The sequence below is a fragment of the Pinus tabuliformis genome, chromosome X (assembly GCF_031772625.1).
Source record: "Pinus tabuliformis cultivar Carrire ecotype Pingquan chromosome X, CPIR1, whole genome shotgun sequence".
NCBI classification, from domain to species: Eukaryota; Viridiplantae; Streptophyta; class Pinopsida; order Pinales; family Pinaceae; genus Pinus; species Pinus tabuliformis.
The window spans coordinates 333,842,900-333,857,625 of NC_142308.1; positions in this window are offsets into that span (position 1 = coordinate 333,842,900).

The following is a 14,726-nucleotide window of genomic DNA, read 5'->3' on the forward strand; positions in this document are numbered from 1 at the left end:
AGGACTTTGTCACCAATGTTGAAATCTTCTGCCTTAGTCCTTCTGTCAAAGGCCTTCTTTAATTTTTCTTGTAAAACTTGAACTCTGTTGTAGACCTGATCTCTAGTTTGCTGTAAACATATTATTTGATTGATCCTTCTTTGCATATCATTTGGTTCAGCTTGACTTTCTTGAAGAAGCTTCATGACAGGAACTCCTAGTGATGAAGGGAATTTGGCTTCTAATCCATAAACCAACTCATATGGGCTGACCCCAATTGATCTCTTGGTTGTTAGCCTATCTGCCCATAAGGCATTGACAAGCTTCTTATGCCAATTCTTTTTATTTTCTTCTAACACCTTCTTTATAATGTTTACCAGGATTTTATTTGATGATTCTGCAAGGCCATTTCCTTGGGGATAGTATGCAGTAGAATGGCCCAAGGTAATGTGAACTTTGTGGCAGAAATTCACCATCTTCTTAGATCTGAAAGCAACAGCACTGTCTGTTATTATTTTGTCAGGGCAGCCAAACCTAGCCAATATGTTATTCTCCAAAAACTGAATGATTATTGAATCATTTGCCTGTCTGCATGGAGCAACTTCAATCCACTTAGTGAAATAGTCTGTAGCTGTTAGAATCCATCTGTGCTGGCCTGAGGACGAGGGATGAATTTCCCCAATAAAATCCAAGCCCCATTGTTGAAAAGGTCTCTCTGTTGCAATAGGCCTTAAGGGAAGTGGTAGTAACTTTCTCTTTCCCTCGAACACTTGACATTTATGACATGATGTAGTAAACTTTTTAACATCAGAGAACAAGGTAGGCCAATAGTAACCAGCCCTCAGTATTTTATCCACAGTGGACTTCCAATACAAGTGTCCACCACAGTCACCTGCATGAAATTCTTTCATGATATTGTTTGTCTCATCCTCAATTAAGCAGTTTAGTAATATCCCTTCATGGTTTTTCCAAAGTAAATTTACTTCCATGACACAAAATCTTGAAGCTTTCATTTTTAGGAACCTACATTTAGTTCTGGACAATCCTGGGGGAGCACACAGGTTTTGCAATACATAACATATATCAGAGTACCAAGGGGATTGTTCAAAGGTTACTTTGATCTTTGGAGTCGCCAGCTCCGGTTCACTGTCCAGCTGGTTGATGTCTAAGGCTTGGAAGTTGGCTTCTGTCATTAGTTTGGCCAAACCTTGCCCTTTTATTAGTTTTGTAGGTTTTATCTCAATATCAAATTCCAAAATGTTGGCAATCCACTTTCCTCTTCTGCCCTCTAAATTTTCTTGGGTGAGAATGTCTTTAACAATGGGGCTTGGTATATAAGCTATAACATGTGAATAGAGGATGTAATCCTAAAGTCTTTGATGGCCTTGACCAAAGCATAAGCTTGTTTCTCCATGATTTGGTATTTTAGAGGAGCATCTCTAAGAGCTCTACTAAAGAAAGCAATGGGCTTTTCATTTCCCTGGTCGTCTTTCTGTAACAAGACAGCAGCAATTGTGTGTTGGGAAGCAAAAGAAAATATGATAAATTCCTTGTCAAATTGAGGATTTGTTAGAACTGGGGTTTGGGTAAGGGCCAATTTTATTCCTTCAAAGGCTTGGTTGGCTTCAACTGTCCATTTCACTTTTGAATCCTTCTTTAGTATGTTATTTAGCAATCTGATCAGTTCTGCTAAGTTTGGGATGAACCTTCTCAAGAAATTGATCTTTCCCAAGAATGCTTGCAATTCTTTGATATTTCTTGGGTGGGGCATTTGTAAGATAGCTTGTATCCTATCTGGGTCAATTCTTATGCCATCCTTTGAAATAATATGTCCTAACATCTTGCCTTCTTCCAAACCAAACAGAGACTTCTTACGATTTAAGGAAATTCCATATTTCCTGCATGTCGAGAAGATCTGCCTCAAGTGTTTCAAATGTTCTTGGTCAGATTTTGAGAAGGGTGTGAGGTCATCCAAATAAATGACAAGGAAGTCATGAATTTCTTTGGCAAAAGCAATATCCATTGCTCTTTGAAATGTTGCCCCTGCATTTTTCAATCCAAAAGGCATTTTCACATATTTGAAAGTTCCCCATGGGGTTGTAAATGCAGTTTTGTCTTGATCATCAGGGTGTACCAGGATTTGATTAAAGCCTGAGAATCCATCAAGTAGTGAGATCCTTGAGGCACCTACCACTCTTTGGAGAATGTGATCCATCTTGGGCAAGGGGTAATTGTCCTTGAGGGATACTTGATTCAAGTTCCTAAGATCAACACAAAGTCTTATTTCACCAGTTTTCTTTCTTGTTGGCACCAGATTTGAAATCCAATCAGAAAACCTGATTGGTGCTATGATGCCTGCTTTAAACATTTTTTGCAATTCCTTTTCAATTGAAGGGAGGAGCATGGGGTTAATCCTTCTCAATTTTTGTTTGAATGGCTTCTGATTAGGCTTAAGAGGGATAGTATGCTGGATAACAGAGGTGTCATAGGATTTTAAATCTTCATAACCCCATGCAAAGACATCCTGAAACTCTTTGAAGAGGTCAATGTATTTGGGTTTTTGGTCAGGAGGCAGAGATGCAGATAGCTTTATTATCTTGGGCTTATCAACGGTGCCAATGTTGCATTCTTCAATGGCTGTATTTAGGGGCTGCATTTTTGGTTTTGTAGGGATGTCATTTGAGTCAAAGATGTCTTCTAATGGAGTTAGTCCTGTTGGGAGAAAATTGTCTTTCAACTCTATGATTTCAGCCTCTACCGCAGCTACTTCCTCATGATTGGTTTGTTGAATTTGTTGTATGTTCTCCTTGTTGAAAATAGTTGGATTTAGCATTCGTTTTGCTGTTTTGGGTGATATTGGGTGGTGAGTCTGTTCAAACTGTATTTGTGATTGACTTGCTCTTTCAAGTATTTGTGATTGACTTGCTCTTTCAGTGTCAATATTTAGTCCTGCAAATTCTTGTTGCAAGGTCAAGAAGTTGTTTATTTGTGCATCATCTTCAAATACCTGCCAGTCTTTGACATTGTTTGGGACAGAAGGTCTATGCTTTACCTCAGCTGTAAAACAGTGGTGGGGCTCAAAAGGTAGCTTGCAGGTACTTGCAAATGTGGCTAAACTGTGGGCATGCAAGTTATGGGTTCTGGGAATCTTGGTAATTTGAAATTCAGTGAAGGACTGTAGTAGTTCAGCAGCAGCAGATCTATAAGATCTCAGTCTTTTGTCATTGGTGACAAAATTTCCCTTTACTTGTTGGATGACTAAATCTGAATCCCCCATAATTGAGACTTTTGTGGCTTGTAAGAACTTTACTAGCTTGAGGCCTAGTAAAAGAGCTTCATATTCTACCATATTATTAGTACACTTGAAGTTCAGTCTATAGGCTCGGCCTTCTGCATGACTGTCTTGTTTATTATGTATCCAAACTCCAGCTCCTGCCCCTAATTTGTTGACTGACCCATCAAATTCAAGGAACCATAGGATATCTTGTTCCGGGGAGAATTTGATGACCTCCTTGTGTGCTGGAATTGTAAGTTGAAGCTCTGGTTTGCCATCTGGTTTGCTTTCTAGGGCAGTCTCCTCACTTGATGGGACCTGTTCGCTTTCTTGAGCAGCAGCTGTGTTTAATGTTTGGTTAATCATTGTTTCTTGGGTAGCGGTTTGCTCATTAGTGTCTTCCTCTTGTATGAGTCTCTTGGGTTCACCCTCACTATCTGAGAGAGTTGTATTATCATTGAAGAGAATGTATGAGTCTATGTCTGAATGGACAACATATATGGGAAATTTTTGAGGCTTTTCTTCACTGCTGACCATGTATTTCATTAATGTTTCTCTGTACAATCTCTTTGGTTGCCCAAAAATAGTGATGGTGGCATAGGACATATCTAACTGTAGGGAACCTTGAAGTTTAGCCCCCCAGGATCTTGATAACAGCATCCCATACTTGGGTGGAATGTCAGCAACCACCACATCCATTAGAATTGTTTTGTTTGGGTACTGAACAAGAGACACACATAGATCTTTTATTAGGCCTAAACACTTGACTTGGCTGGAATCAAAGGAGAACAAGTCCTTGTATGGTCTGGTAATATCCAGGTTTAGTCTTTCCATGATTGATTTGGGCATCAGGTTGTGAGAGGCACCCGAGTCAAACATTGCATTGTGTAATATTTTGTCATGAACATGCAGGCTGACATAGAAAGGTAAAATGCCTACACCTGCTGTCTTTCCATCCACCTCTGGGCCAAAAAGTAGCTCTGGGGTATCATCCAACACATTAACATCATCTTTGTTGCTAGTAAGTTGGAGGGATTTCCTGATTTGTTGTTTGTAAATGCTGTGTTTGGCCAATTCTGAGAGAGGAATTGCTATCTTTAATTTACTAATTTCAGTTTCTAGGTCAAAGGATTTTTCGTATTGGGTCTTTTGGCTGTGGATGACATTTCTTTCCTTGTTCACTAGCTCTTCTTCTTGATTCTTATCCTGATTTTGAGGCTTGCCCTTCTTGCTCATCTCTTGAGGAGTGACACTTGGGTTAGGGTGCAAGGATGATGTAGCCATGGGATGCTGTTCTGAAGAAAATGGTTCAGTGATTTCTTCAATGGTTACTTCCTTTGCAGGTAATTCCGTTGTGTCCTTTGGCTCTTTGACTGTGGCTCTTTTGAGCTGCTGGCTATCCTTTATCTTTTCAGGCTGTGTTACATTTACAGTTCTAATTCTTATCTTGTATTGTTTATGGACTTCATAAACAGATGTGTCATAGCCTTGTTTAAAGTCAAATGACTCACCTGATTTGATTGGGAACAGCTTGATTACCTCATCCTCATGGTCTTCTTGTGTCAAAAAGACTTGACTTTCACCATCTAGACCCATTAAATTAATCTGAGAATCTTCATTGGGTTCACTTGATGTGGAAGTTTCAGCATAGTTTTCTTGGAAAGGGGGTCTTATGTCTTGGTCAGCACTGGTCTTGCCAACGTTTGGGTTTTGAGTTCTCCTAAAATTTGGATTCCTAGGAGGGTTGTTTTGTGGTGCTTCCCATGATGACTTTCTCTCAACAGATTCCACTCTATCACCCAGTCTCTTCATACCAGTGAGTATTGCATCCAATTTTTGATCAAAAGCTGAGGGTTCCTCTTTGAAAGTGGTTCTCTTTTCTAATCTTGCCCTGTTTCTTTTGGCAATCAGGTTGGCCTCTACCGCGACAGAAACTTTTTGAGCCTCTTCAAGGGTTTCAGGGGCTCTTTCCTTCAATTGATATGCCATGTCAGGGTCAAAACCATCGGGGAATTTGTACAAGGCTAAATCAGGAGGAGGTCTTAAGTTTTGTGGGATTGCGTTATATACATTGTTGAATCTTGCAAAATATTCCAAAATAGTCTCTTGGGGACCTCTTTTGATAGTGTCATATTCACCAAGTATGTGCAGAGGATCCTTCTTCTTCTCCCATCTGCTAGTAAAGGCTTGATAAAGCTCATCAGGAGTTGTGATGGAATTTTCATTCAGGGATCTAAACCAAGTTCTTACATCCCCAGTTAGGCTTTGAACAAACATCCTCATTCTCACACTGTCATCATCTATTTCGTAGGTCTCAAAATGGTCTTGCATCCTTTTGGCATGCTGAATAGCTGTCAAAGGGCCAGTGGAGTCAAAATATGAGATTTTAGTTTGGTAGTCTTGGGGTAGAGCTGCAGCATTAGCTGGTATCTGCAAGGGTGCATATCTGTTAGCCATATTCACAAGGTTTGGGGGATTTACAGGAGCAACTGGGATGAAAGGAACGGTGTGTACTACAGGGGTAACAGGTGTAGCAGCACCTAGAGTGTTGTTCAAGGGGATATGTGCAGTGGGTGAAGATGTGAAAGGAGGGCTTTGAGATGTAGATGGTGAACTGGGGGAGACAGGGGTAGACCTAAATAGAACCTTGATTGGGGTTGGAACTGGCTCAGGGTGGGCTATTTCAGGAGTCAAATCAGTAGGATTTTCCTGCCTTTGCTGCTTCCTAATGACTCTAGGGATTATATTAGGATTCTCAAACACAGCTGGTGGATTTGGGTCAGGGTTTGACCTAGTGTGCCTGTTTTCCCTTCTAGGAGCCAGCTTCTGAATTTGTTTTTGGTATTTTCTAAGATACTTTAGAATTGTTTAAGGGACCGATTAAGCATTTTTAGAACCACTGTCTATAGATGGACAATGGTTTGAAAAGTATGCTTGGTCCCCAGTGGAGTCGCCAATTATGTTAACACCCAGGTTGTTCCCTATGACTCCCAAGGGAATACGGCCGGGGTAACCACTAACCAATCTTTGGACTACAGTTTCTAGCCAAACTGTAATCAGAGAGGGCTCTCTCTTTATGATTTGTCTCTGTTATGATAGTGTTTTAGGCTAGCTATTATGCTCAGGTTTTTGTTTATGTTTTGGTTGAAGGATGTCTTTCAATACCTAAGATGTAATGTTTAGACAGTTGTATTTCATTGGGCAATGGAGTCTAGAGCTGTGAAATGTTTGAAATGCTTCAGTGGGAATGTTCAGACTGCAGGGCCTATTGGGTATCCCAACAAACAAAATTTAAAGCTTAAATGATGATGTATGATGATGCATGTTTAGCCAATGGAAAGCAATTAAGAATTCTCCATTAAGTTAATGCTGTGAAAGTGAAATATCTTGTTCAGGAGCAAACTTGAATTCCTGAAACAAAGGTCACTGTGAAAGATATATTCTTAAAGTGTAGCAATTAAGAATTACACTTATCAAGATTATAATCTGAGGAAAACATTCATTAACAACATAGATTGAGCCCAGGGTATTCCATGAATAAATCCTGAAGGCTATTCTTTTTCTTTGCTGCTAAAAACTTAAAACTTAGAAACATTTATGGGTTGTAAAAGATTGAAACACAAAACGAAGAGAGTTACAGAAAACTTATTGTATATGAGATGCACAGGGATCCTGCAAACTTCAACAAAACACCATGAACGCATTCAAACAACTCAGAACTCCAGAAATTCCATCACTTTTGTTGTTAAACTCTGCAAAGATTACAGCATAGGAAATTTCTTCAAAAAGAAATCAAAAACCACCCCTGCAAGCTTATGCGAGGGGCAAATATATACAACCGGTAATACAAAATATCTAAGGCATTGAGTCATCTGAGAAATAAATGTTTCACCAACTTTGTACAGAACAACAGATAAGAAGTTATTGCTGCTTTTAATACAACAACAATGCTCATTTCTATCAGTCAGAAGATATTTTGGCCTTTGGAGGCCACCGAGCCGGTTGGAATGTTCTGCTTTAAATGCTGGAAAATGCGCTGATGTGGCTGCTCTGCTGTATCTTTTCAGCCCTGTCACCTGTAGCTGTCCATCTTGATTTGCTGGCCGAAATTTCTGCTGAGTTGGCTCAGCTTTTATCTTTTCATGCATGCTGATTTTACTAAGTTTTCCTGTGCATGCCAATTTGAATTTTTTAATGAAAAACTTGAAGAATGGCTTCCTGGTCCATAGGATCATCTGTATTGCCTTAGTCCACCATTCCTGTGTGGGCAGTTGATGCCTAAGAATTGCATCCATAGTCTCATCTGCCTCTGTGTATTTATAGAAGTTAGGAGGCACTTCAAATAGGTGATTTATTTCATTCATTATAAAGAATAAATTCTCTACTCTGTTGTAGAGACTTTGTCCTGTAGCTGGCCCTGTTTCTTCTGAGGTGCTGGGCCTTTCAGTGATCTGACTTGTGGCGAATGTATTGACCCTCTTGGCATACTGCTCATGGGTAAGCAGTCTTCCTGCACTGTTCAGTAAGCCAGGGAGACCTCTGTTCTGTAATACCACAAATTTGTCCATAAATTTGTTCACCTCGGTCTGCATGTCTTGGGTCCTTCTCTCCAATGTCTGCACTAAGTTTCTCAGTGTAAGGACCCTTTTTATCAACAAAATAGTCTCAGTCCTGTTAGAAATTCCCATAGTTGCTAACTGAGCACTTGTTCTATTATTGAGCACATTGATCATCCTGGTGGCAATTTCAGGCATATTGCCTAGAGCTGCCCTTGATCTCTGTGATAAAGAATAGATTAACGCAGACACATTACAGAAAAACAGATACAAAAATCAGACACACAATATGACGGAAAAAGGCTGAAGCCTCATGTATTCTCTCTCACTCTCATTCTTACATAAAAATAATTGAAATAGTGTTACAAATAAATAGATGAGAGACAGTGTTCTCAAGATAGTGCGTGATATCTTAGACACCTTTGGTTGAGATAATTTCTCCTTTGGTTGAGATAATTTCTCACCAGACACACCAATATAGGAGTTGCCTAAACTAACTCCTATCTTAGAGGAACAACCCAAGAGTTAGGCACAAATTCCTAACTTGGAATTTTTAATTAATTAATTTATTTTTGGATTTATTGTTGTTTTATGAGAGAGTCTAACATTCCCCCCCTCAATGATAAATCCAAAAACGAGAACCATCTTCCAAGTTCTCATGTTGATCCTCAAAAACATTGCCTGAAAAAACCGCCAAAACTGGATGCTGGAAAAAACTCAAATCTGAAGAGAACATGAATCAGCTGCATGCTTGATTCATCTCTGAAAGACGCTTGACAACTCCATCATGTGCCAAGCCGCAAAAGGATCCAACTGTCCTTTGCTTGAAAACAACATCCGGTGTCCACTGACACAATTTGATGATGATTTCCCACTGGCTGAAGATGTCGAAAAACAACTCAATGTTGCTTTTGCTATGATGAAAGCTGCTCACTGCTGCTTTGACTATCGATCGCCCACTGGCGAATTTGCTGATGCTCACTACTGATGACAAATGCCCACTGGCTGATGAAGATGCCCACTAGCTACTTCGCTGATGTTGTCAAGACTTTCAGTCTGACAACCACTTGTCAAATTCATTGACATTTTCCCCCCTTTGTCAGCTGAAAGGAGAGACAATCTTCTCCAAAATATATTTGAACTCCCCCCCTTCAGGTGTAGGAGAGTTTCACTGTTGTACTCCCTCGTTCAACTGCAGGAGAGTACCATCATCGATGCACTGCTGGCTGTACTATGTGTGAATGTAGTCGGTTGTAGAACTGAGACAACCGTTTGACTGTGGATGACCATTCCCAAGGATCAATCCATTCATAATGTATCTTCAATCTACCTGATTTTTGTTGGTTGCGACATTTTGCTGAGGAATGATTGGGCTTGCCACAATGGCAACACGGATGGAGATCAAAACACTGATCTTCCATATGACCGGCTCTTTGACAATGAGAGCACTTTGATTGGTCTTCAACTTTAGGTTGCGTGCAATTCTGTTTGTCGGCAACTTTCGCAGATCCTGCTGAGATGAGTGGTTCAAGAAATCCTGCACTCACAAACTTAACTGGCTTGGAATAATCTGGGATTTGTAAATTGATGTCATCCGGAACATATCCTAAGCCTCGTCTATTCTTGTTATTTTTAATTTCTTCCCAGGGCTTGATGATGGGTTTGGAAGAAATTTGACTTTGATCATGAACAACTTCGACACTTGAAGTTGTTGGGAGGAATGACTTATCATCTTGATGGTTCAAAGACTTGAAAGTATCACTCTTTTCGTGCAATTCATTCCTTTGAAGTTGGGACTCAAGCTGAAGAAACTCAATGGTTTCATGCGTTTGCTGTAGATGCCGTGAAATATCAGCAAGAGTTTCTTTGCTGACGTGCACCATGTCTTCATCACTGGAGATGATCAAACTGTGAAGAATGTTTAACAACTGAATATGCTGCGCCATCTGAACTTGCTTACTTGAAATCAGGCTCTCTTGTTGTAGATGTTGTGCACTTGGTTTTGTTTCACTTTACTTAAATGACAGGCTCGCTTGCTATGGGACTTGACTGGCACGCGCGCTTGATGACGATTGCGTTTGTGTGAACGCACACTTGAATGAATAACCACGCTCGCTTGATGACGATTGTGAACTTGTTTCTTATTTGCTTTAGAATTAAAATTCGCACATTCAATAGAGTCTGCTTAAAGAAAGGGTGTCGAACACTGTCGAAAATGCACCCAAAAAAGCTTACAATGATTGTAATGACTCACATAAAACAAGGAATTCACTTGTCTTAATTTGACTAAGTTGAAGAGAATGGACGTGCTTGAATTCTGATCAAATCAAAACGTGGGTGTCGGTTTCAACCGAGAATGCACCCGTACAATGCAATGTAATTGGAATTTGATTCACAAGTTCTTAAATTTGTTTGCAAGAATGTTGATGTAGAATTTGCTTTGAAATGCTTTAACTTGATTAAGTGAAGTTGCTTGTTGATGTAGAATGTTGATGTTGACAATCTATGATTATGAGTTGTATTTGCACAGATGCAAGTGTCGAGTTCAATTGTCCTTCCTTGACACTATTCTTTTACAAGTGTTGTGCTTGCTTGCATTTAACTTTATGTGTGTGGTAAATGCGATCATTTATGTGTCACAACTAGACACAAATCATAAAAAAACATGAAGCATGCACCATCATCAACTCACTCTTCGTGTACCTAAGATCCCCTTATTCAATTTCGGGCGGATCTAGGACACATCAACACCAAAAAAATGATATCTTTATTAATCATGGAGTACATCTGAAGCAATGATAATGCCAAACTGACAAATGCTTGAAACAACTCGCCTTCAAAATCTGAATGGATAATGACACGACAATACTTTGAATTACAACTTTCCCTTATCACTCCAAATACAAAATCACTTATATCTCCACAAAATATTTTCCAAATTTCCAAAATGTAATGCACCTTATCCACTCATCTTCTTTCTTATGTCACTCCTTATATCTCCCCAAAGCACTCAAAAAAAACATTTTTACACATTAAACAGGATACCTCATTACAAAAATTTGAAAAATATCATCCACTCCTTATCTCTCCAAAAAGCACTTTAACTAAGTCATGCCCACTTAAAACTCAAACATAATAAAATCTCCACTAACTCTAACCCATTAAAGTTCATGAAACATTAAGGGTTAAACATCATTCTCACCCCACTCATTCTCTCACATTCCACTTACTATCTCTCATCATATATTAAAAATTACCACGCTTCATTACAAAATATACTCCTTTTTAAAGGTCCATAAAACACTTTAATGGTTTTAAAGTCACTTTATCAAAAGTGAATTACGGTTGTATGTGTTTAAACTTTACATTCATCCATGTAATTCCAAGCTTCCCACGTACCTTTTCCTTACCCAACGTGACTTATGCATTTAACTCCACTCAACCATATTCCACTCCTTATCTCTCCAAAAAACAATTTAATAATCAACTTTACCTTTTACTTACCCAACGTGACTTAGCTGGCGTAAGATGATCTTTCCACGTCCAATGAAGCACCCAGAACTTGTGCTACAGTCGCTTTTGTTTGGCAGACACAAAACAAGAATGTAAATACATACAAGACACTTCAGTTCCACATCACTGTACATAAGGCACAGCCTTTCACCGTTGATTGTTTGTACTAGTGAAAACACGTTGTAGGAGTGAGACCTTTTCAATGATCACGGATCCAAGCTGTAATATAATTGGGACTACTTTATAATAGGCCGAGAATCAATTCATTGTACAAGAATTGTCACACAAGATCCAACCAACGAGTGATTTATGAGGGACCAATGCCAACCAGTAAAGACCGCAAGGCTCAAATGCTATAACAAAAGCTATACTTAAACCGAGCCCCAAACAATACTTCAAATTACAAAGGTTGTCCACAAAGTTCGTCAAGGAGTGCAAGTTAGATCTCTGCTCTTTTATGGAGCTCAAACAGATCACACCTATGCTATGGATCATGCAGAGTCTTTCACAACCTTCGCTGGCCTACAAGGCACTGAGAAAAATGAATCAATGAACCGCACATGTTTCAGATGTTTGTCACCACAGAAATTACTCTTAATGATTAGACCAAGGCCGCAAGGATAATCCGTAAATATCTTAGAATCACAGGACGGAGAGTTATTGTTTTAAAGCGCTGCACTTTTCACCATGTGTCCTTTATGTTCAGAATTTGAATTGTGAATGGAGCCGAGACCCCTCTGCAAGATGATCTAGGACACAAAAGAGTCTTAGATAACCAGGTCCAATCAATGGTTGCAAGCTGAATTCTCTTCAAATCGCATCACTTTGGCACACAATCGTTATTGATTAATTGGTTCATGGATTCTGGCGGTCCTCGGCGAAATTTCTGAGCTCCTCAATTTTGCTTCCGAGCTCCTTCCTTGCAGATTCCCTTCCGAACATGAACCCATACCAGAATGAAACAGCAAGTAATATGGACTTAAAGCTTAAACTCATCCAAAGGCATCACAGTGATTAGGATATAAGGTTCAATGAATATACAAAATAGGCAAACCGTGTTCAATCAATCAGAGCTGTGTTCATACTACCTAATTTCAGCTGCAGAAAGCTGTGCCATGGTAACAGATAGCCTCGAAACCCTTTGCTTAACAGCCCCAAAAAAATGCTAAATGCTCACATGAGACTTCCAGACTTCCAGACTCCAGATCAGTGGAATAAATGGGTATTCACAAACGCTATATGGGTGCTCAAAAAGAATACAAGGGCATTCAGAAAACACTATATGAGCGCTCAAAAACAATATATGAGCATTCAGAATGACAGAAAACTACCTGATAGATAACAACAGCATCGCATTTTTACTATAGCAGGCATTCACGTGCTCCTCTTGCTCTGCGCTGCTATATGATGTTATGGTGTTGCACCTGTTGCTTTGATTTCGGGCACTTCACCTTCGCCTCCTCATTCCCATTTGAGCTCCTCGAAACCATTTCTTTAACTCGAGCGTTAAATTCCCATTCAATTTGTAACAGCGCATTTGTCGCTTCAAAGCCGTAAGCACATTTGACGCTGTGAGATTTCCTGTTGGTGACGCTTCCCAACGTTGCATGCAAAATCTAAAAATATATAATTTATACACAGTCTCTCAATCCCAAAGTGAAAAAAACCGTCAGCTCTGATACCACATGAAGAAACTGACAGTAACTCAGAAAAATATATAAATCACATATAAAAACCAGAGACACAATATTGACGGAAAAAGGCTGAAGCCTCATGTATTCTCTCTCACTCTCATTCTTACATAAAAATAATTGAAATAGTGTTACAAATAAATAGATGAGAGACAGTGTTCTCAAGATAGTGCGTGCTATCTTAGACACCTTTGGTTGAGATAATTTCTCACCAGACACACCAATATAGGAGTTGCCTAAACTAACTCCTATCTTAGAGGAACAACCCAAGAGTTAGGCACAAATTCCTAACTTGGAATTTTTAATTAATTAATTTATTTTTGGATTTATTGTTGTTTTATGAGAGAGTCTAACACTCTGAATCTCCTTCTGTGCTTTTGCAATGAGCTCCAACTGCTCATGGATTGTGTCAATATACTGCCATTGGTCAGTAATAGACTGGCCAATATTGGCCCATAGCACTGTCTTGATCTCGGCCACCACTTTATCCAGTTGGAGCTCCTTCTCTAGCTCCTTTATCCTGTCTTTGAGGGCTTTTATTTCCCTGCCCTTTTCTGCCACAGTCTGCTTGGATTTGTCATATCTTTCATTTACCTTGGCTAATTTCTCCCTGGCCTCATTGAGTTCTGTCATTTGTGCTTCCAAGGCCTGAATCTCATTTCTCAGCTTTTGCATGTCCAGGCTTTGGGCCTGCTCTGTTGTTGGTGGTGGTGCTGAGGTGGATGGTGTTGCCTGTTCTATTTGTTGAGGAGGAGGAACAGTAGTTGGAGCAGTTTCCTCAAGGTTTATTATTTCAGGAGGAGGCTGGGAGGTCTGACCTTCTTCTTTTTGATTCAAAGCTGCCTGTAATGCTGCCTGGGCAGCCTCTGATTCTCCCAGCTTTTCTTGAGTCTGGATTAACTGCTTATATAGAGACACCAGCAAAGCTATGGCATCTTGATCATGCCTCTGTTGGGCAACTTCATCTGTTTGAGGGTGAATTGTGGTTGGAATTTTGACCTTTCTCCTCAACGCTGCCATGTCTGCATCCCTCAACTTCAATATCTCTTGTATGCCCTTGATATCCTTGGGATGCCCAATTTCTATGATAATATCTTCTAAGGACCTAATTCTATTGTCCTTAGCTTGAGAGGATGCCCTTTCCAACTCAAGTTGGGCAGCTGTATTATTAAGGCTATTTTCTAGCCTATAATTATCTAATGTTTTTTCTGCCAAGGAGGCATACACCATCTCACCCGTTTTCTTATGTAATTCAATTTTGTCCATCGGGTGGATGTCCTTGGCAAGGACCTCAAGATGGGTCCTTATATAATCTGCAGGGGACTGGGGCTGTGCTACAGCTGGCAAAAAATGACTCATGATCATTTTGCCTTCACTAACATCATACGCAGACATTAGTCTTTGCTGGTTAGTGGGAGCCATTTTCAACAAATGATTGTATAGTTGTATCTTTATTGGCTCATTCCTCCTCTTTATGTCAATGAACTGCTGTTTGATGCTCAGTTCACCTTCTCTCTGCTGGCTTGAGGAGCTGACTTCTCCTCCCACTGTTCTGTTCTGTTCCTCTTGGAAGGAACTTGCGGATACTTCCCTGCTAGGTGGGCCCATGCCCAAAGACTGTCCCATTGGCATTTCCTCCTCTGAGAAAGGATTTATTCTCTGTCTTTTCTCCCCATAAGTTGTCGATGTTGTAAGGGGAGTCTCTCTGTCTCT